The 25,366-nt window shown below is 32.9% G+C and overlaps 1 long non-coding RNA gene across 1 annotated transcript; it reads left to right on the top strand.

The window, feature by feature from the left end:
• The first annotated feature begins 7,377 nt into the window (after positions 1 to 7,377).
• LOC140010950 (uncharacterized) lies at positions 7,378 to 12,522 on the top strand. Its single transcript, XR_011818150.1, has 5 exons — positions 7,378 to 7,748; positions 8,757 to 8,835; positions 8,927 to 9,018; positions 9,149 to 11,317; positions 12,132 to 12,522. It is a non-coding gene; the product is annotated as an uncharacterized lncRNA (long non-coding RNA).
• The last annotated feature ends 12,844 nt before the right edge of the window (positions 12,523 to 25,366 follow it).

Below are 25,366 nucleotides of genomic sequence, written 5' to 3'. Positions count from 1 at the left end.
AGTAATACTAAGTGATTTCGGGTAAATCCAACATTCTCAGTGCTATTACTGCCAATCAATATGTTAGCAGGGAGGTAGATTTTTCATATACAACATGAGATAAAACATTTATAGGGCATTGAAAGTAATAAAGGTAATATTATATCTTAGTCCAAGATTGAGAGTATACCTATTTCTTTTATTTTTATAGAATGTGAATGAATAAGTATGTATGGGCATGTGTGTGTGTGTGCATTGAAACATAATGACTAAGGCTATTTATATGAGGAAAACTTTAGAGTTAATAATTGAACGAGTGAGTAAAATCAATGAAAAATCATTTCAGACCATGAAGATATGATGAAAAGTTGAAAATGTAAAGGTTAACAGAATGAATATGTCAATAAATCTAATGGAATTAACATACATAATATTTTTTCACCAAACAATCACTTCTTGTCAGTAAATCTACAATAATATCTGCGAACCATGAAGTGATTAGACTGATTATTTTGTGTCAATGGAATTATAGAACTATATGCAACCATGACTGTTGTATGTTAATGAAACTATGGAACTATATCTTTCTAGCTTCTAAGCTTAATTTACATTTTTTTGATAGAATATGGATGTGCAGGTCATTTTAGGATTAATAGGATAAGAAACATTTAAGTAGTTTGTGTCATTTGTATTGGAAGAATGATTTTATTGATCAGATAATATCGATCATATATGGTTACAAGATTAAGTAACAAATTATAAAACCATGGATTTTATATCTACTAATATGGGTACTGTAGCAATATTGATACTAATGTTTCATTGGATAGTTGCTCAGATTTCCTTATAATGATACAGATTTAGATAAATCTCTATTGCCTTTTTGTAGTTTCTTAGTTTTTTAGACATCTAAAAGACATTAATACCCATTAGATTCATAGTTAAACATAATGAATGATAATATGAGTACAAAAATAAGAGTTTAGGCAGTAGAGGAATATAGCAACTTCACAAAAGTGGATTTTGGAGTGTCGGAAGAGCTCACTTAGATTTCAAGATTCTTTTCTTTTTTTGGATGAAGGACATTCTACGTTTTTGTTGGAAGAATCATTTTCTGCTAGATGCATCAGGTTGTTGTCCAGAATTACTTTTTTCATGCACTAGTAAAGTTATGACAGTAGGCTATATTGGTTGAATTATATCTTCTTCAATGAAAGTAAGAGTTCTTTTTTACAAGGCTTTCAAAGGATGAAGTTGCACCTGCTACAGTCACTCCCATAGCATTTTCTTGAAGAACTAATTTAGTAGCTGGATTGAACATGTTTTCTTTTGTTTTTTCTTGCATTCACTTGGCGCAAGTGCCAAGAGTTGAGAGTTAATTTATGGCAGTCCCTCATAGACAAAAGGTGGTGGCACTTGCGGCAACTTGTAAACAGTATATGCTTTCACTATGGTGTACCTCTTTTGGAATTATCCTTGATACTTCATGTCATAAGAGCAAATAAAGCAAGCAGTTCGGTGTTTATTAATAAGCTCTGCAAGTTCCCTTTCCAAAAGCACTCTCTATATTGTTAATCAAGATGTAAAGTTAGCTAAATCATCAATGTTATTCACTTCATAATCACACAAAGTGTGCTATCAGATATGCATTTTTGTAATGCCTTGTAATGAAATAGTTTTTTGATATAAAATAACATTTTCATATGCATCTTGAAGCTGAACAATAGTATAATGGATTAACTTTTTGGCATTAAATGAATATATCATGCAGTTTATTTTTCCACTTAGATCAGTCAATTTGATTTTCCTGTGGCACCTAAAATATATGTTTAGTAGCTTACTAATGTAATTGACAGATGTAAATAAGTTATAACAGTTCAACTTCCGAAGGACATTGTATACTTCAATTAAACTCTAGTAGATTCATTGCAGGGATGAAACTGGAAGTTGCTCACACCTAAGCAATTTTTTGCTAGTTTTGAATGTGCATAATATGAAGTATATCAATGTACTAAAAGTAATGTTAAAAAAGAGTCTTGACGCTGACAAATCTACACAAATATTGATAAATTCACGCTATCAAAGGAAGCCAATATAGTATGAATTTCTTTGATGTCCTCCTCTTCTAGGTGAGGCAGAAGAATAGATGCATCTTTGTAAGTCTTAGATTCTAACGATTCTTTCGCATCTTACTTATGAGTAGCAAACCAAGACAAAGGTTTAAAATAGTTTAAAACTTGATTGTAGTAGTTTGTGCTTAGAATTGATTAGTTGTTTGTTTAGTGTATAAGAAACATTGTCTATTGAAGTTGCACTGACATGAATATGTATAAAATAATTATATTCACCATTCATTCAATTACATTTCTTCAAGTAGTGGTGGGTTGTAGAAAAAGCAAGATAAGAACCACGACGTTAAAGAAAGAGTTATAAAGAATATAGAGTAGTTAAACATTAGAATGTATCAGAAAAATAAGTATAATAATAGTTGCTGATGCAGAATCTATACTTATAATTGAAAGTAGTTACTTTAACTATCATAACTATGATTGTTGGAGTAGAGGCAATGTTGTTAGCTATTTTTGTAGCGTCGTCTTTTTCAAATTCATTCCACATTCTCAAAAGCATAAAATTTTTCCTTCAACATAAATGAATTAACAATTAGGCAGTAGGAACTGTATAATTAAATTGAAATCTTAAGAGTTATTAAAAGTAACTTACTCTTTATTCACAATCACAAGGTCTCTTGTAATATGTTGACCTTGCAATATTTGGAGAAAAGTATGAATGACTATTGCTTTGGCATTTTTGTTAGGTACAAAAAGAAGAAAACAATAGCTATGTTTAGATTATATAATAATGAATTACAAAGATCATTAATGGAAAGATGAATAGTATAATGGTTAGATTTACAGTGTGCATTCTCTATATATGCATATTTTTGCGGATTAACAAGATTTGGCAATTCAAATGGATGTGACAATGTTGATGGCATTGGTTCATTATATGGTTCAATTAGAGTATCAACATTCGTAGCACATATAAATGGATAATTGTCAATTTTGAAGTTAATAGATGTATCTATCATCGATGCATTCAAAATATAGTATCACTTAAATGGCCATAACATGTGGTAGAACTATCTTAAATAGTTGTCACATACCAAGACATATACTCTTGTTCCCTATAAAACCAATTTATAGTAAATCTCTATCATTGGAAAGGATCTAAGTTTTAATGTAAAGTAATTGATCATGAATGATTTTCGCTTCTTTAATTGTACCATACATTGCTATATTCCAGGTATTAAGTTTGTCTATATATTTGCATCGATAATATATAGACAAACCACTTTAATAGATGTATAGCATAAAAAAGCAATATGTGTTACATTTTTTTTCATTATAATTTTTTGAGTATATTCACTATATCATTCATTTCAAACTTGTACATGTAAAATTAATTGGCTGCAAGACTGGCATGAACAAATAAAAAGAATAAAGAGATCCAAAGCAAATATTTCATGGTCACAATTACAACTTAATGAAAAAGTCCAAGGTTTGTGGTTTGAAAGCATAATTTGTGTATTTAAAATACAGTAAAAAAACTTGACATAGTTAGGTTGATGATATTCCTACAAGGAATTTGTGAAAAGTGATTTAAAATATCTATATCTATTTCAAACAATCAAACTAATTGAAAACCATTGATATAGAAAGGTTTGTTTCATTTGTAATAGAAATTTCTGCTTTTATTTGAGTTTCTATAAAAATTGATTCTTTTATATTTGCGAATGAATGCATTACTATTATATTTGCAATGGATGTTAAAACATTTAAATGCACTTACGGTGTTTAGAAGGGATCGATGTACATCCTAATTTTTTAAAAGGTATTGTAATTTTAATTAATCATTGCAAAACGAAAAAGGTATAAAGCATCCAGATAATGAAGCAAAGAAGTACAAAAGATATCATCAATATAGTATGAAAGTTGAAGAACTGACTTGTACGTGTATACTTAAAGGGTAGTCTAATACTAAATCAGTTGATGAAAATGCAAAAAGAATCAAATTAGAGAAAATATTTTTATTGTTAGATAGAGTGTATTTGCATTAAGTTCTGATAAGTTTGTGTTGAATAGAAAAAACTGATGGAATTTAATAAAAAATCTTATGTTAAAATAGTTCACAAATAACTAACTAGTAGTAATTACCAAAATATTTCATCATTTATATATAGAGCAATAATGTTATAGCGATAAAAGCAGCAATTGCTTAAAAGCATATAAGTTCTATTCTCATACTAAAATTTGATTGTATAGACTATTGGGTGGATTTCATAAAGAATTTTAAGATGTAATATATTAAAATTGCAATGTAAATTTTGTAATTTTCTTCAAACCAATAAGAAAACACTATAACCAAACTTCTAGGCATATGTAACATTTTCAAATGTACGAATTTTTGAAATACATGTAGATAAGAGTATGAAATAATATTAATAGTTTAATGTTTTGTTATTTATGGAACTCACCAACTGCGCATGTATTGAGCAAAATCTAAATTGTAATTGATATATAATTTTCTTGCTCCAATTGTACAAAGTGATGACCCTGAATGGCATTGCTATATTTGTTGAAAAACTATTCAAATTACATGAAGCAAAATTGAAAGCAATGATTTACCTTTGAAATTTCTTATGCAAATACCATATGCTAGTAAACATTTTTCTATAGCAATTTGATGCAACTGTTCACCATCATTAGTAGCAAATTTACCTATTGTCAAGCTTTGTTTACAAAATTTTGTTAGAATGGACATTTTAAAAGGTTAGAATTTGTTAACTAATCTTTTGTCAAGTAATAGTATCTCCCGACCAATTTTATGATTAATAGATTATTGATAGCATGAACCAACATATACAACTAAATCAATCACATTTGCAAAAAGTCAAAAAAAAATTAGTTAATAGTATTTGAAACATACAACTTAAATAAAAATGGGATTAATTGTGAGGATGTACCTATCAATTGTAGATCATTATTCATGTATTATTCTATATATCTTAATTTGATCAAATTGAACTTGAAACAAGGTATGGTTGCACAGGAATTTAAAATCTTCACTACTTTTGTATCATCTCCAAATAATAACGGGTACTGATGTGGTGCAATTCGATATTTTATATCTGCTGAAATTCGATATTTTGTCTTCGTGGAGGTGTTCTCAAAAAATACTTATCATAATATTGCCTTTATGAATCCTGCACAACAAATTCTTTATGATTATTGAAAAATGAGTAAATATTAAATGTTAATTTAATAACTAAGATACAATTTAAATAATTACCCGATCATCAACAAAAGTATTTTGATGCATCCTGAATGTTGAAGCACTCCAGATATGGTCATATCAATCAATCTAATGTTTACATTCCATGTACATCCATAAGGGTCCAGATAAATTGGATATGTATATCGAATATTTGTAAATTTTTATGACATAACATAATGGTTATTTGTTTTAATAATAGAGTTGACATAGAGAATAAAACAAAGTACAAAACTTATAGATAAATATGAAAGTGTCAACCATCTAAACTACATAAAGTATAAAGGCAATATACTACAATTTTTTGTTACAAAGTGATGCCCATGATTTATGAAAGGTTGTCAAAGACCTCCATCTCAATATACAATATTTTTTGTGTAATCCCATGGATCATTTTCTCTAATAACAATTATTTGAACCCTTATACAATATTTTTTTTCTCCTATTTGGTTGGGTAGATGCTAACTGAGAATAAAATTGGCTAGGGATCGTTAGTTGTTGTGAATGATTTTATGTTATCAATTAGTTATAAAAGAATTGTGATTGGAATGGACTCCTAAAATTTTGCAGGTGTGATTTGTGTACTAGTCAATTGCTGTAAATGATTTGTGTTACTAGTTAAAAAAATGACCACTTACAAAAAAAAATGATTTGTGTACTAGTCAATTGCTGTAAATGATTTGTGTTACTAGCTAAAAAAAAATGACCACTTACAAAAAAAAAAAAAGAGAATTGTGTTACTAGTTAATTATTATCGAGTCATTTGAATTATAATTAAAAAAGACTCCTAAAATTTTGTAGATGTGATTTGGATAAGGGTAACATAAATTTGAAATGGTGTGAAGAGATACAATTAACAATTTGAATTGGTTTGACTGTATCAAAATGTGGAGCCAAATATCTCTAAATTTAAAAAAAAAAATAGAAAATTGTATGAAAAAAGGGATTCAGGTTTTGGAGGCATGTGGACTTCTAATAAAAAAACCCTCCCTCTAATACATACAGATATAGATATAGATTAGGTATGCTAAGTAGGAGCAAGAAATAAGTATAATTAAAATAGTTACATAAGATATGTCTATTTTGAAAGTTTGGGAAGAAGCAATCTTATTAATACTAACCAATTAAATGAGTCAATTCAAAAGAAAACTTGACCGCTAAATACTGCTCAATTAGGCATGCCAAGTAGGAGTAAGAAATAGATCTAATTAAAATAGCTAATTCCTTAAAATTAACACTATTACTTAAATTTTGACAGAGAAAAAAATCTATCATTTACAAATAACCTTTTCTTCTACAAGACACTTGAAAGTTACTTAGGGGCATCAATTCTTCCCAATATTATGCTAATAGTTCTATTATTAAATATTGTCGTTCAAGCACCCTATCCTCTCATCTTCTTAGATTGCCAATATAATGTAATACTATTCAAAATGAAATTAAAAAACATATTGGTATTCACATTTTTAGACAAATTATTTCAATTTTCTCCACCAAGAAAAGAAAAAGGAAATTTCACCATTTTGGTCCCTGAACATTTTCTCTAAAATAAATTTTGTCCTTTATGAATTATTTTAACCAATATAGTCCTTGAAGAAGTTTTTTATTTCCAATACAGGACTTTTGACCACATTTTACTCAATCGGCATGGACCTATAGGGGCATACTTATCACACTGGCCTAATATTTTGCAATTAACGGATAAATACTTTACCTATGTGATTAACTTCAGAAAAAAGAATAGAATTGGGGGAAATTGGGAGAAGAACTAGGGCTTTGTCGAAATTGCAATTGTAGTCGGAAGTGAACCGAGAATGTCGGGAACTAGAGCAATGGATGATAGAGATAGTGACAAGGATGACAACAATTAGGCAGAATCATCGACAAGATCAAGTCTTAACTTCAAATTTGGGTCTCTTCACCTCCATGTGTTAGTTGGTTGATTTTAGTGTCATATTTTAGGGTACATTTGGAATGTAAAATCGAACTGTTATCTAACCTTTTTGATAAATAAGAGTTTGGACTGTAGACAATAAATAAGAGTTGGACCGTACATATTGGATTCCTTCTTGCGAGTAGCCTTTTTTACAAGCAATTAACTAAACAACAAAATAGAAGACGTGGCAACCACTGAGGCAAAGTCAGAAAAAGTAACCATTGGGTAAAGAAAGAGAGAATTTACTCTTCACTCAAATCGACGACTAAAGTGCACCTTTCTTCTCTTCAATTTTTCTCCGATTTTCTTCTGCATCCCACCGGCGATACAACTCCAAGCAGATCTAGCAAATTAGACAACCGATCGGCCAACAATAACTTACAAAAAATAATTTGAAAGTGCGGTGAAGAAGGTGTTGGGTTTTAATTCGCCAGTCAATTGCATTTCTGACCGGCGATTTGAAAGAGCTTTAATATGGCCAAACGTGCAAGCTCTCGGGCAGGTATGTTCCTGGCCACTCATTCATGTGGGAATTAGTTTTGTCTTCTAATTATTGCTTGGAATGAATCATGCTAATTTCAGCCGTTTCCTTTGTTGGATTGTCTCCTTGTTTGCTGTGACTATTCTCCCTCTTTTATGCCTCAACTCAGAAAATTTCTAGCTTTCATATTCGCAATTCACATGGCTTTTATTAACATGGAATTGATTGTCTTCTCAGTACAGAAACAAAGGAAATGGAGTATATATTGTGATGAGATTTACACTTATAGTTCAATTGCTTGTAGGTGCTCTATTTTATTTTGCTTCACTTGTAATCGGGCATTTTGCAACTTCTAGCCATTATAAACTGTTGCAAGCCAAAATAGTTGTACCCAAAAACTAACTATGCATGTTTTTACTATCTCATAAATTTGAGTTATGTATTATAATCCCAAAACTAAAAAATGGCTGATAGAACTGGGACAGGAAAATGACTTCAACGCTTTCATTTGTACTTCATTTGTACGAAGGCAATTTTCTGCTATAGTATTAATGTGAAAATAGCATAAATGTATTGATTTTGAGTTATGCTACACTAATTCTGTGTATATGAAGGCTCATACTATACACAATGAACACAAATGTATCCACTAAAGAGAACTGAATTTCTTTGGTAATACCAAATTAATCAGTCAAGGCAAAAAACAACTCGTGTATTACCCACCATTACCATTTAACTTTCAAAATTACTCTCTTGGTTTGTCAGTTCTTTCACAATATCCTTATCCACAACAAAAAAAAATGCAAAAAAAATTAATCTTTAGTACTCCAATTTTTAAGTCCCTTTTGGTACTATTCTTATTTGTTTTATCTATAAGGGGGGACAAACCTAACAAAATATTAAGTCAGTGAGGTTCCTCGTCCTCAATTACAGTTCATCTACTTGCTATTGTATTTATTTGTTAGCCAAGCATTTCTTTCATGTACTTGGTAAGCTTTACAACTGATGAATAATAATACACATGTCTAGCTACTGCCATTACTTGGTGTTGATGCTGTTAGATCTTCGATTATGACCTCTGACAAGAGGAAGAAGCCTTCTTGCGATTGTATGTCCTTCTTCCATTGTGTATATGTATTTTGTACTCATTTTCGCTGCCAATTACATGAATCTTACTAGTTGTTGTTGGAATTTTGTAGTTTCACCTGTTAGCTGTACTTCCGATTGCTCTTCCCATTCATAAATTGCCTCCAACAACTACATCGACTGTCTTTCCACCTACGTTGACCAAGTAAATTCGTACTTCATCCAACGCCTTTGTCCTCGTACTATTATTTGTTGATTTCTCTTTTCTAAAGCACGTCAAACTATTTTCTAATAGCTAGCTTGCTCATACATTTTTTTCTTTACACACATTTCAGCAAATGGTTTCTAGGATTCAATGGACCAATGCAATGGATGAAGTGACGGGTATTTTACATACGTACAAGTTAAAAAACCGAATTACACCCGTTCACTGCAAGTATACAGATCAACTAGTAGTTTAGGGTATATATCGGGTCGATCCCACAGGGAAGAGTGAACAATTACCGGTATTACTAAAGCTTCTCTATTATTTAGACTATCAATGAATTATAACAAATTTAACCTATTGAAATTATACAAAATAACAAATGAAAGCTCCTTAGGTTGTGGTATCCCTAACTACTCATGCAAGTGCTATATTTGGATCATTAATTACTACATCTAGGCTAGTTATGGTGTAATTTCCTAATGCACTTGAATCCTACTTTCGTAGTGAATCAATTATACTTATAACTAATCCATACCTATTCTCATGGTTATGAAATTAGTTACAAGTTCATTTCTTCAATGAAATTACATGAAATGAATCACTAAAAACCACATAGATGCACCTCTACTTTCGTGAGTGTACTTCCTATGTTTAGCACTTCTTGAACTAGTGTTAAATCTCAATTTTCATTGCAGAAACAACACCTTAGATAATCACAATTAATGGTACCAGATTAATCATGATTTAAAGAGCCAAAGTGCTAAATAACTTGCTCAAATCATAGCAGTCAAATAACCAAATAATAAACACTAACAATTATAGAAAGTTCAACCAAACCCAAGGTATAAACTTTAGAAATACATATTAAACACAAAATCCAGAACTTGTATATTAACTAAACTTGGAATCAAATACAAAAGATAAAGAGTTTGGAAGGAATACAACCCTTGTCACATGAGCTTTCTTCCTTGCCTTCTTCATCCTCCATCTTCATCCTAATCTAGATAATAAACAAGAATGGAAAAGCTACACTACTCTATACTAAGCTACTGCTACTACTCAGAAAATGCAAGAGCTACATCTCTGCACTCCAAGCTTCTCCCGTATGTCCCCCTCTCTCTCTTACAATGAATTTGGCTATTTAATGATGAAAATGGTCAAGAAATGAAGCTTTACACTTTCTCCTTACAGCTGGTAATGTCTCTCACATGTCTAGCATCCAATGTGAGTTGGTGGGGGTGAAATTGAGTTTTACGCGTACAGAGCAGCCTTTTCTGACCACAATCCGGCCAGGAATCCGGCCACAAATCCGGCCAATTTCCGGCCGGATTGCTACAGTAAATCCGGGCTGCTACAGTGATCCGAGCTGCTACAGTGCCTCGGATCCGTATGGATCCGAGCTCGGGTCCACTAACCCAGAAACAGCCGAGGGTTCGGATGAATAGTGGATCCGAGTGTGGATCACTTGCTCTGTTTTTTGCCCAACTTCAACCGATCTTTTCTTGATGTTAGAGGCTGAACCAGCTCATGTCTAAAACACTAAAGTTGTATCCTTTTAAGTTATCTTTCCAATGCATCAAGAATCACCTCATTTGGATCTGTGTAGGCTGAGATATGACTGAAATACCCTTGCCTGCTCCATGCCTTGTTCCAGCTTCGACCAGTAGAAATTTGCTATTGTAATTCGGCATTTTGACCTATAAAACCTTCAAACTGGATTCAGATGTCTTCACCAAAGTTGTAGATCTATCTCTTATCTTCAAATGGGTTCAAGAATCATCCCAATCCGATCATTGTAACTCAAGTTATAGCCGAAATACGAAAATATGTCAAAACTGTCAAAATACACAAAATCCAAGTAAAAAGTGATAAAAACCTCATCTAATCACTTAAAAACATTTATTCACCAATCATAGCCAAAATGATTCATTTTCTTCCAATATTATAACCAAAGTGACTAAAAATAATATAAAATATTAGACAATTATTACGTAAATTAGTCACTTATCATGAAGCTTTTCCCATAGCCTATGTTAGCTTTAAGGAAAATAACTGGTGGGACAACAAGAAGTCACTTGAGATGAACTATGACATCTTGGCATGCCATTTGGTCAGTAATGGCATCATGATTGTCACTAGGCAGCAATTGCAGACCAGATTCTATCACATCAAGAAAAAATGGGACTTGTTCTGTAATCTGCGTGGGATATCCTCAAAATCAGAGACCGAGGTTGGGTGGATTGCGGATAGCTACTGCTTCACTGCTGATAACGAACACTGGGAAAACTTGGTGTAGGTATACACTTATAGATGCCTTTAATTTTGTGAATTTACTTGCTTGGGATGCTCTTGAAATGAATACTTGTTCATTTGAGCAAACTATTGACAAATGAGTTAGGGAATCACCTGCTCAACATTTGGTGCTGACCAAAAATAGATATTCATACCTGCTGCAAACTCAGTGTCACACTTTGGCCACAAGGGTAGTGCATTACTATAAGAGATGTATTATTATGGTAATATATGTTGTGTCTTAGTCGCTGCTGGTTCAACATCTTTGTATGCATCCTATCTGCAACTAGGAAAACATTCAAACAAAGGAAATTGTGCTAGGAGGACATTTAAGTTTATATGTATAATGACCATACGAGAAAAAGCTTTGTTGTTTACCTTTCTTTTTATGTGTATTAATATGATTGATTCTTATAAAAATTGGTAGATTTTGCAGCTTTTTTAACTTGTCAGTTGATTCTTACATTAAAAAATTTGATGGAACTAGACATTTAGTTCAGCTACTGCTATTTGTGTTGTTGAATACTATTTAGGACCAAATTTAGTAGATGATCTCAGGGCCCTTCAATTGCTTGTTCGTTGGATACAATAGTTTTAATGTGCAAATAGTACATGGAAATTCTCGAGTAGTTCATACCTGCTATTTAGCAGGGGATGAGGCTGGCTTTCCCTTTATGCTGTCTCTTGCTCTATTGTTACTGGTTTGCTTCAGATTTATGCTTATCTAATACATTAACTATCCTGTTAGTTTGACAAATTGTTACATAGTAGTTTGGGCGAAATTTTTTGGTGTTGACTATTATTTTACTTTTCATTAGACCAATTCGTCATATGCTGAATTCAAAAAAGAGAACTCATGGTACTGGTATGATTGGCTGACCCCAATACTGCTTGAAAAACATGCCACAGAGAGCCGTGCCCAATCTGCAAATGAGATAGTTCCACCGAAACTGTCTCGTCATCAAAAGGCCAACACTTCTGTTAGGAGCCGGAAGGGAAAAGGTAAAGCGTCTAGCTCGAGGAATGATCATCCTAGGGATATAGGCGAACAAGGGGATGAAGATGATGTCTACTATGTTCCTCCAGTCCCAAGGGCTGTGGGAGGAAAATGACCAATCCCAAGCCTAGGGACAAGCGGTGAGCCGGAGGGGACTAGAGAGTCAAAATCAAAAAGGTCATCTACTGGTCCTGAGAATGCTATTAGCAAAATTGGAAACTATTTCGAACTTGCACTGGAAGACAAACGGAGTAGGATGGAGTTCGAGTCCCTATATAGTGTAATCGAATGTCAGGACGTGATCAACACAATGGAGATTCCTGACGATTGGAGAATACATGCTAACTGCCATTATGCCAACAGTGATAGAGAGGGGGAACGAGTTGTGTTCCATAGAAGTATTGATTCAAACCGATACCACTATATCCTTAAGTTACTGCGGAAGAAGGGCTTGGCTTGAGTTGTAACCGCTGAAAATTTAATATTTGAAATTATGTGTGTTACTGTGACAATTTTTTTTATGTTGCTGACTTGAAGTTGTGTTTTGGCACAACTTCACTCGTGGGCAGCATGCCCAATTTTGATGCATGTAACATAGGGGTCAGCAGTCATTTTAATTAGTTTGTTGGTGTGTATTTTCCTACCTCACTTTGGTGGAGTAGGCTTTGTCAGGATTGACTATAAGATGATTTTTTTATTTATAGGAATTTGTATCTTAGTTTTAGTTTTTCTTTTCTTACGAATCTTTCATTACAAGAAATGCATGTGATTTTTGATGGGTTTTGTTAGAGCTTTGTCATGTTTCCCAAGGTTTTCTTCAGGGTCTTGTCATGTCTGCCTTAAGTCCATCATCTATACTTCATATAAGTATCTTTAAAATGTGGAAATGCATGTGCTCTTCTGCTATGCAGACCTACTATTTGATTTGACAAAATTCTATTTGATAATTAGTTCGTCAGCCATAAGGGCTATAAATATATGATTTTAGGATATACACTTCACCCCAATTGCTTGCGATACAAAAGAAAGAACAAGTTTTAGAGATAGAAGACCTCTGACGAACAGGCATAGATATCTGCTCATACTTGGTGTGTTCGTGGATTGGGTAAGTAGTAGCTTTCTGACGAATGGGCATAGCAATCTGCCAATACTTGCTGTGCCAGTGGATTGGGTAAGTAGTAGCTTTCCGTATAATATGCAATCTATATGCTATGTGTCATTTTTATAGATAGAAACAATTATATACGTCCGCGTATATATATAAGTTTATGGAATTAGATATACACACATGAACACACTTATATAACAATATATACAAATATATACTCAATTGTCATGGCATGGAACAACCGCCGTGGTGCTAGGGGACGCAATTCAATTCGCATAAGGTAGGATGAGAAGGATGAGGCCTTACCAGTTATGAGTGCCTCATTAATGCTAATGCATTCATCTCTTGCACAGATAATCAACAATCAACCCATTTCGCAACATGAGAGCAATTACTGAACAATCATCATAGATGATCAATAGACATGCGAATCACAGTTGATAATTTTATTCAACTGCCCGATATCCTTGGGAGCGCCAGTATGTTCCACAAAACTACCAACAGCGTGTGCCCATATAGGAGGCGCTAGCTATGACTTTAATGTTAGTGAGCCACAAGCATACGCACCGCATGTTGGGGTATATTTTTGATCGATCCATCGAGATGATTGACCGAAATATAAGGAAAGTGCTCCAAGGCCTATGTCTATTTGCAGCTGAAATAATACGACTGGGTGATCAGATTGGAGTTCATCCATGAATTACAAACTCAACAAATTTTTATCCATGGTTCAAGATAATATATAAGAAAGATTTTAAGAGAATGATCGCTATTGTTCTAGCATTTCAAACTAACAAATATGTTCTCCATGAATATTAGGATGCCATAGGAGCGATGGATGGCACCTGCATCTCAGCTTGTCCTCCGACAGGAGAGCAAATGGCATATATAAATTGGCATGGGTTTCAATCATAGAATGTTCTAGCGGTGTGTGATCATGATAGTATTTCATCTATGTGTATGCTGGATGGGAGGGTAGTGCACATGATGCGCAAGTCTTGGAGTCTGCATTAGCACATCCTTCCGATTTTTCACTGTTGCCACCTGATAATTAATCGTAACAATTTTTCAAGTTAATAAATGGCATGCTTTAAATGCTAAACGAGTGATAGTTAGCGCATTTAGTAATTAAAATAACTTCTTCAATTAGGTCGATACTACTTAGTCGATGCAGCATATAAGAATGTTCCTGGTTTCATGCCCCCATATAAGAACGTGGGCCCCGAATCTTCGGCAAAAAGTTTGTTTGATGCTCGGCATTCGCAACTTCGAAATGTCATTGAGCATACGTTCGGTGTGCTGAAGAAAAGATTCAAATTTTTAAAGGGTCCGATAGATAATTTCTACATGAGCACTCAAACAACTATAGTCATTGCTTGTTGTGTGATACACAACTTTTGAAGGATGCACCAACCAAGAGATACACATTTTCAAAGGTTCGAGTCAAAAGATGTGCAGTTAAATTAAGAGCTAGAAGTAGGCGGGCCAGTACCACAGTCGTTCGCATTGAATGTATCTTCTACAGAGCTTGCGGAATGGAAGGCTAAGCGAGACTACATAGCAACTGAAATGTACGCAGCACGGGAGTGACGACGCCGTTACGTGTTTTTGGAATTAAAAGTCGTATTCTGACAAGGTAATTGCTTGGATGCGCAATTGATGGATGTACGGTACTTAAAATGCCAAGCTCTGAATTAATATGTACAATTTGTGTATTAAGTGTGAATTGGATGAGATTTTCGGTCCCACAATCAAAATTTTTGAAGTCAAAGTCAACTGATTAATTTCAATGCTGAGTTGCTGTCCAAATGCTAATTTACACGATTTACTTGCTATCCAAACGCCTATTTCATATTTACGTAATCTTAAAAAGTAACCTAAAAATAATCCCAAATAATCTACTATCCAAATGCACCCTTAGTCTCATAGTTGTTGGAATGTTGAAATAATGCACAATGAAAGGATTTGAGGAAAGGATGGGGGGTGTTTAAGTTTTCAGTATAATATATATGTGGTGAGGCATGAACAGATTTGGGGATGGTGAAAAATCTTGTTAAAGTACTTATAGATTCCACATGGAAAAGATAAAGCATTTACTTTAGGTATGGGGCTTCTGAAATTTTACTTTGTTTGTTTATGATTTGTAATGGTGAAATTTTGGTATTTTTAAATTAAATGTATGTGTTTGCAATCTGTGATGGTGAAATTTGGTATTTTTTAAAGTAACTTTGTTTGTTTGTGAGCTGTGATGTGGTCCCTTTGCCTTTAAATTATATTGTGCCATAGTTTTCACGCTCATGAAAAATCAAACATAGTTGGGGCCAAAGTTCTTTACGTTTAAATAATAAAAGAATTTCTATATTTTTAAAATAAAAAACTAGGCAGCATGTGGACTATTTTACTTTGAGGTTTCATTATGGTTGAGTGTATGTTAAAGATCCCAGGAGACATACGTAGGGGGAAGCATAGAAACATTTGAAGGAGTTATTCCAATGAGAGTTAGCAAATCAATTTTACATGACTTCTACACTCTTGTGAGCTGTCCGAATTATTCAAATATGATGTATGGAATCCCCCGCAAAAATAATATGCTCAAGTCATGGAAAATAGATGATGAGGATGCTGCAATCAATGTGGCTTGCATTGGCAAAAAAAAAATTTGGAGAAGTTGATGTGTATGTTGTTCATGAATTCCATATAAGAGATATTAATAACAATACTGGGAATTCAAGCATAGCAAATGCTAAGGGGACTCAATTAAAAGAAGATGGTTTGTATGTAAAATAAAATCTTTAACGATATTGATCTTGCTAACATCGAAGACATACCAGTTTAGGTGGACTAAATGATGGAGCATGTGAAGGAAAAAAATTGAAAAATAGAGGATGCTGATCTTGAAGGAAATGGTAATGATGAAGCTCATGATGTTGCCCTTTTAGAATCATCTGAAGGTAAAAGCTTCAGTGATAGTGGTTACGATTTTAGCCATGATGATGAAGATGTGATATTTGTCACGCCCCATTTTTAATGAAAAATTACGGGTTTATAAAAAATGAATTTTGATTATTTTTTAATGAAAAATGAGTTTTTGATTTTTTTTAGAAAATAAATAAAGAAAATGGGCCTAAATGGGACTTAAAAAGTGCGACGATTTTGACCCAACAATAATAGTTTAAAAAGGGTTTTTAATGAAAAATAGGAGTTGTTACTTGGTATTGAGTTAAGGTGTACCAAGTCATCTAAAATAAATTTTTAAAGAAAAATAGAGAAAAACCCGACTCCAAGTCAAGAGAAAAGGGGTCGGAAGTCACGGTTGAAGAAAGGGAAGGCAAGGATGAAATCTAAGGCACCCTTTCAACCTAGCCAAGGCTAGTTGCGTGATTTAGTCAAAAAAATTTCTTATTTTAATCAAAAAATTGATCACATTTAGATGTCACGATATGGATGCAAAACCTAAATCTAAGAGGATATCAGGGGGTTAAGAAATCTCTTCAAAAGTTTGATTGATGCAAATCGCATTAATTGCGACGCCCAAAAGAGATTCTTTGAAGAAGTCAGGAATATGCAACAATGAGACTTAGAAAAATAGAAAATAATATACAAATATTTATGCCCTAAAGGAATGCATCATAACGGGTGCAGGGAACTAAAATTTGTGACTCAATTTTCCCTTTTATAGAGGGAATACGAGCGTGCTTAGGTTAGAAAGCCATACTCGTCCATATCTCATATTCAAGGAGTTATTTCCCTAATTTAACCAAGCAAATGCACTAATCTACTCTTAATTTTCCTTAAATGAAATGCAAATCTAATGTCATGTCTCACACATAAGGATAAGGGATATATATAGGAAAATATCATGCAAAAGTGATAAAGATCCTAAAAAGTGGAAAATATGCATGAAATGTAGTGATTGTCATGCAAACATGCAAATCTAGCTTGAGAACGGCCCCTAAGGGTCTAGCGTTGGACTAACCTATGTCTATGAGTTCTCACTAGCGTTGGACTAATGAAAAATAGAGGGAAAAGGCCACAACCAACATTGGACTAGTGTGGTGACGTCACACATTGATTATAACTAAACTAATCATATAAAACATAATAAAAGCAAATAAATGCTTAATATCACATAAAACACATAGCACATAAGTATAATATCTAGATGCAAGGCCCTAAGAAATCAAGTAACACGTAACACACAAGTATGCAAAACACATAAACAAATAAAAACGAATAAAACCTAACTGTTACATTCGAGGGCCCTAACTACAATCTAAAGGGGTAAAGAATGAAATAAAATAAAATAATAACCTAACTATTACAATTTTGGCATTTAATCGCCTTTCAACTAATCAAAAATTAAATTAAAATGAATATACAAAATTAAAACAAATAAAGTAAATAAATAAATAGATGAAATAAAAAAAACATTCAAAAAGCATGTAATTACACACATAAAGTCATATAAGAGCACATAGGATCAAATAAAATCAAAATAAAGGAGTAGAGTGTACCTCCCTTGAATTGATGACCTAACGAAATAACATTTCTCTTATTTACCTTCCAACGCAAAGAAAATGGTTAAGGTACTACTTTAATTAACAAATAATCATAAGAGATAGAAATAAACATGAAATTGAATCAATTAAAGTACTTAAATAAAAGTAAATAAGCCATATTCAAGCAATTTAAAACAAGTGGGGACTTAATTGGACGAATTAAAGAAGTTTGAGTGGTCAAATTATTAATATTACAAATATTAAGAGTCTAAATTAAAATAAAATAAAATTAAGGGCTTAAGATGAAGCCTACCAAAACCAAATGCTAAAATTCACAAAAAATAAATGAAAACCCATTTGCTATAATTAAACAACAAAATTACCCAAAATTTCACTAAAAATCCAAATCAAAACTATAAATCTATCAAAAATTATTAAACCATAAATTTCATCCTAAAATTCACCGAATAATCTATCTAAAAATCACAGTAAGACATACCAAAGAAAAATAACATTTTGAAGGGACAACATTGATTAATTTTCCCTTTTTTGGGCCATAGTAGAATAAGGGGAAACTTGAAGGGCAAAAATGTAATTTTTCTAAAATATTTCATGCAGCTTCGACTAGCTTTCGCTGCTTTTGCTGGTTTCTTTCCTCTGCAACCTGCTGGGTTTCATTATCAACCAAATACATCAACAATAAACATCAAAAACTTGGACCGAAACAAGATCATGTAGCCCAAAACTTAAACACAACTCATCACTCAAACATCATCTTTAATCATATGCAAATATGGTAGAAGCTTTAAGCCAAGCGTTGACAAACAACACAGCAAAAGGCAAGAAGATGCAGCGAACAAAATGGGAGAAATCTGTTATATATTGGAACTTATATTAAGAAAGAGAGCTTAAAAAATTACCTTTAATATCAGCTACCTCTGGATTTGCTATCATATCCACATACCGTTGGCGATAACGCTTATCAACATCAGTTAGACCGTGATATCTGTCCGGCAGTGGCAGCAGCGACTTGGCGAGAATTGAAAATGAGATCACATGCACTGATAACTCCCCCTTTTCTGTGCGCTTGATCGAACCCACTATATCACCTATATCAAGAACTGTCTCCAACTGCTCAAACTGCTCAATTGCAAGCCTTTCCTTCTCACAGTAAAGCTGGATTGCCCCTGAATCATCCCTTAAAGTCAAAAAAAAAGCAAGCCACCAAGACATTATCATCCTCATAATTTGACTCTTCACCATTTCCTAGATCTTTATACCTTTCTTGTAACTGATTAGCTGTATGAGTCCTATCCCACTGGTAAGCATATGGCCCAAAGCCCTTGCTTCTCAACTCTTGCACCTTGTTTATACGGATAGCGCGAATGGCATCTCTGTCAGAAGTGTTAGCGGGAGAAGAAGAGGAAGAGGGCCTTCGGTTGCGGCCAGCGGGCTTTGGGGCTGCAATGGTGGTGGTGATGGAGCCAGCGGCAATAGAAGGAGAGCAGCAACGAGCAATCAAAGCAGAAGAACAAATAGTCTGAGAAGGGGTTGTTCTTCTGAAAGAAATAAGAGGAATGGGGTTCGCTAATAATACTCTAGAAGTAGACGTAGTAGCAAAAATGGAGGAGGTGCCTCGACTTCAATGGCTGCTGCAGCATCCCTCCACAGCCATTTCCCTTCCCTTTTTCTTCCTTCTCTTTTCCTCTGCCCCACAGCTCCTTCCTCCCTCAATCACTCTTCCCTCTCTTTTCTTTGTTGCCCGCAGCTTTGCCTTCTTAGATTCCCTCTCCCCTTTTCTCTTCAGCCGTTTCTTCCTTTTTTTTTTTTTCCCTTTTTTTTGCTTCCTCTCTCGCTGCCTTTTTCTTTGTTTCTTTCCTTAGCTTTTTTTTTTCTCAGCCGAAGAATCCTTTTCCCTTTTCCTCTTTGTTTTGTTTTTTTTTTCCAGATTTTTCCTAAGCTCTACACTTGTCTTGCCACCTACCCCCTTGCATGTGTTGTGCTAAAAATTAAGACACTTGTCTAATGTTTCCCTAACACACTTAGCTACCATGCATGGCTTCCACCTATTTTCTTTTTTTTTTTTTTATTTTGTTATTTTTTATTTTTCAAAACAAGTTTAGGGTAACCAAAAAAATGTTAAATGCATCACTAATTTTTATTTTATTTTGAAGCAATTGAATTTAAAAAGATTAAAATAAATCTTTCGTGAGAATTTTCTTTTTCTAGAAATTTAATGTAAAAATGTCTTAAAAAGAAAAATGATGAACCTAATTTACTAAAATAAGCAAAAATAAACACTAACTATCATTTTGCAAACTTAGTCAATTAAAATAAAATAAAAAAGAATAAATAATAAGAAATAAAGCTAAAATTGAAATTTTGATGTCTGCAATTGGCTCTGTTTGGATAGTGGGTTATTTGAGATATTTTTAGTGTAGCACTTTTTGTGATGTGATGTATGTGAGATAAAAAAGTAATTGGAAAGATAAAAAGGTGTGTTGGAAATTGTAATGATGATGTAAGCAAATAAATTTTGACAAATAATCCTCTATCCAAACAAACAAATATTCCATAGCTGTGTTGTTGCCCCTGAACAAGAGTTAGGTGGTAGAACTAGAAAAATTCAACTTAATAGTGCAAGGAAAAGTAGTAGCAAGGAGCCTAAAAAATAGAAAATATCAGTAGCTGCAACTAAAAAGAAAAAAGCTAGATTCGACCTTGCTAGATTGAGAGACTTGCACCTGGATAAAGGAGATCAAATTCCAGTACAAGAAGAATTTGATTCACTTACCTTGGATGAGTTGAATAGTGGACACTCTTCCTTGGATAAAAATAGTAGTGATGATCTTGATCCCTATCTTTTGATGTTTACAAAATAATTGGATATACTAATCTCTTTTCAATAAGAAATCTTTTCAGTTTTGAAGCAATTTGATTCAAAGAACAAGAGCAGATTGAAAGAAGATAAAGGTTGCCGAAAACTGTCAGACGCTCACAAAATCAATACCGGGCGTCTAATAAACAGGGTAGATCATATCGGACGCAAAACTTTCTCACCAGACGTCTGATAGAATTGAGATAATCTTTCAAACTCTATGTCTGCTATCGGACACAAGTATCGAAAGTACCGGACGTCCGATAAAATCCTTCAAACTCTCTGTCTGCTATCAGACGCAAACATCGAAAGTAACAGACGTCCGATACTCCCAATGGCTAGTTGACTCTTCAGTTACTTTCTATTCGTTGGAAGCATTAATGCAGCACTTTCTTGATCTTATATAAATAGTGCATGATCAAAAATTTCAAAATAACTTTTACACACTGAAAATACAAAAGATATAGAGTAGTTTTAGTGAAAAAACACTCTCTAAGGAAGACTTGTAGTCTTGGTGGTGTGAAATTCATTGTAAACTTTTCATTTGTGAGTAAATACTTCAATAGTATAACCCCGTGAGAGTTGTCCTGATAGATAGTAAAACATTCTAATTTGACCGAGTGGAACTTGAAGTAAGGAGGAAGTGAGTCTTCCTTTGTACACAAGATTGGTTGTATTTCATCAACTTGAAGAAGTTTGTTTGCATTGATCTACAAGTTCAAGAGGAGTTTGATAGTCAATTGGTTTGCAATTCTTCCCTTCTTATTTACTTATTATTATCCTGTGATCTTTAAGTTGCTTATATCTTCTACTTCTCTCAAGTGATTTTGTTCATTCATTGATTGATTCATTGTGTGATTCACTTAGAAAAGAGGGTAAATTTCATATTAAGCAAAAAGTGCCCATAACTTGATTAGTTTTATAATCAACCTAATTCACCCCCTCTTCAGTTGTTTTCGATCCTAACAATTGGTATCGGAGTCAGGTCTCCTAAAGATTAAACTCAAGCGACTTAGGAGTAAATATGACAACTAACAATGCCATATTTTTTAATGGACAATCTGTCACTAGATCTCCAATGTTTAATTGATCGAATTATGTGAGTTGGAAGGAAAGAATGATTATCTTCTTGCAATCGATTAATATTGAATTGTGATTTATTGTTAATGAAAATCTATATGATACCTCAATAGTAGATGAAATACTCGTAGGTTTAGACAAAAAACAAGAAATGAATTGACTGCAGAGGATAGAACTCATCTCACCTTAAATGCAAAAGTTATGAATGTGTTATATAGTGCTTTAGACTCAAATGAATCTATTAGAGTCAAAAGTTGTAAGTCAGCTAAAGAGATTTGGGACAAATTGAGAGAAATTCATTAAGGTATGAGAATGTTAGAGAACAAAAGAAGTCTATTTTAGTTACTAAATATGAGACTTTTAAGATGGAACCTCATGAAAATGTTGATAAAATATATTGTAGGTTTAATAATTTTATTAAGGATTTAGAAGTTCTTGATAAGGAATACTCTTTATGAGAGAAAAATAGAAAAATCTTGAATGCTCTATCTAAAGATTGAGAAAGTAAAGTGACTGCTATTGAAGAGACAAGAGATTTGAATTCTATGCCTATTGAATCTCTTATAAATTTTCTAACATTTTATGAATTGAAATTCAAGACCAAAGTATAGGAAAAAAAAGATACAAGAGTAAAAAGGAGTATTGGTCTAAAAGCATCTCAAAATGATGATGATTCGATTTTCTTGGATGAAGAAGATATGGATGATAATGATCTAACTCTCATCACAAAAAGTTTCAAGAGAATTCTCAACAAAAGAAGGTTCAAAAAAGGAGGACTTAGCAATTCAAATTCCAATCAATTCAATTTTACAAGAAACAAAGGAAAGCAAGAGGCCAATAAAAAATAAGTTGACAAATGCTATGAATGCGGCCAAGTTGGACACTACATGAGTGAGTGTCCAATGAAAAAGAAGAAAGAAGGAAAAGCTGAAAGAAAATCAAAATTCAACAACTTCCAAATCACATGAAATGAGTGCAACTCCGATGGTGATATTGAAGAGGAAGAAAAATCTGCTCAAATGGCTTTCATGGCTATTGGAGATGATGAGATAATAACTTGTAACCCTCAACTTGATAGTGATGATGAAACTGATGATGATGTTGAATCATTCATTGAAAAATTGCATGATAACTTGAAAGAATCTTATGGTAGAAACAATGAATTAAAAAAAATTAGTTTTCTTCTTCAGGACAATGCACATCTTTTTCAGAAAAATAAAAAACTGAAAACTGAAAATAATTATTCGAAAAATGGTGAGATTGATCTACAAAATGAGTTTGATAGAAAAATAAGGCTTATGAAATGTTCAAAAAAGAACAAAGTGATTTGAAAAGAAGAATGGATAATTTAAATGAGTTGTTTCAACATAAAAAATAAAACTGTTTTCAAGGGAATGAATCAAAGACTCATTTTGGCACTCATGAGAAGAAGTTAAATTTTGCTGCAAATGAATTTACTATTTATAAGAGAAAACAAGTAAAATTTATTAAATCTGTTCATGTAAATAACTCTTTGGTTATGTGTAATTTTTGTTGTCAAAAAAGTCACATGAAAAGTGATTGCTATGTGAGAAAGAACATGAGAAGAGGCATGAAATGCATGTGGATAGTTAGACATGATACTAATTCTCAAGGATCCAAAAATTAAAGGGTACCAAATATTAATTCTTGAACTCTTGAGTAGGTGAACCTGATGAACATCATTAAGGAATCAAAGTGAATGCTCAAGATATATGACCGGTGATCCATCACAATTCATTAAGTTTTAGCCAAAATCTAGTGGCAAAATGACATTTGGAGATGACATGAAAACTAAAACAATTGGGTGGTAAGAGATATTGCTTAATCATTATTGATGATTATTCTAGATACACTTTGATGATTTTTCTTACTCACAAAGATGATATTTTCAAAAATTTTGTTTTTCTATTTGTAAAAGTTCAAAATCTACTTGATTTGAATATTGTTAAAATTAGAAGTGACAATGGTTCGAAATTTAAATGTTGTGACTTTCCGAAATTTTGTGATCATATTTTAGGTACTCTAGGTTCACTTGCACTTCATACTCGGATGCATTTTTAATGTTCTTTTGTAATTTTCTTTTGATGTTTCTGATGTTTTGAATTGAGTTTCCTTTGATGTTTTTTTAAATGATTAATGAATTTTGGTTGATATGAATGTTGGTCTCATTGATGTTCATTGTTATTTTTAGTCTTTTTTGGTGTTATTTTTCTGTTATTGACTGATGATGGTTGCAGCTGTTGTTATTTTTTTATGACAATTACTCTCTAATTTTATGATGATAAAAAGGGGGAGAATAATGATGATCTAATGATATTTTGATGATCTTAATGGTTTAGTGTTTTGGCTGAATAAGGGATGCAATATGTAAGGGGGAATTATTCTGATGTAAGGGAAGTTATTTTGGATGTTTTGGCTAAGTAAGAGATGCAATGTGTAAGGGGGAGATGTTATGAGATTGATATTTTTTTTATCATCATCCATTATTTTGTCATCATCAAAAAGGAAAAAAATGATGATCTTGATCCCTGTCTTTTGATATTTACAAAATAATTGGATATTACTAATATCTTTTCAATAAGAAGTCTTTTCAATTTTAAAGCAATTTGATTCAAAGAACAAGAGCAGATTAAAAGAAGATAAAGGTTTTCGAAAGCTGTCGGACGCTCACAAAGTCAACACCGGACGTTCAATAAACGGGACAGATCATATCGGATGCAGAACATTCTCACTGGACGTTCGATAGAATTGAGATAATCTTTCAAACTCTCAATCTGCTATCGGACGCAAGTATCGGAAGTACCGGACGTCCGATACTCCCAACGGCTAGTTGACTTTTCAGCTACTTTCTATCCATTGGAAGTATTAATAAAGTACTTTTTTGGTCTTATATAAATAGTGCATAGTCAAAAACTTCAAAACAACTTTTATACATTGAAGATACAAAAGATATAGAGTAGTTTTAGTGAGAAAACACTCTCCAATAAAGATTTGTAGTTTTGGTGGTATGAAGTTCATTGTAAGTTTTTCATTCGTGAGTGAATAGTTCAATAGTGTAATTCTGTGAGAGTTGTCCTGAAGGATAGTAAAACTTCCTAACTTGACTGAGTGGAGCTTGGGGCAAGGAGGAAGTGAGCCTTCCTTTGTATACAAGATTGGTTGTATTTTATTAACTTGAAAAAGTTTGTTTGAATTGATCTACAAGTTCAAGAGGAGTTTGATAGTCAATTGGTTTGCAATTATTCCCTTTTTATTTACTTATTGTTATCTTGTGATCTTTAAGTTGCTTATATCTTCTACTTCTCTCAAGTGATTTTGTTCATTCATTGATTGATTCATATTATGTGATCATTTAGAAAAGAGGATAAATTTCATATTAAGCAAAAAATATCCATAACTTGATTAGTTTTATAATCAATCTAATTCACCCCCCTCTTAAGTTGTTTTCGATCCTAACAAGTAGAAAGAAG

The sequence above is a fragment of the Coffea arabica genome, chromosome 7e, assembly GCF_036785885.1.
Source record: "Coffea arabica cultivar ET-39 chromosome 7e, Coffea Arabica ET-39 HiFi, whole genome shotgun sequence".
NCBI lineage: Eukaryota > Viridiplantae > Streptophyta > Magnoliopsida > Gentianales > Rubiaceae > Coffea > Coffea arabica.
Note: the sequence above shows the minus strand (reverse complement) of the source record. Positions and strands in the feature narration are given on the sequence as shown.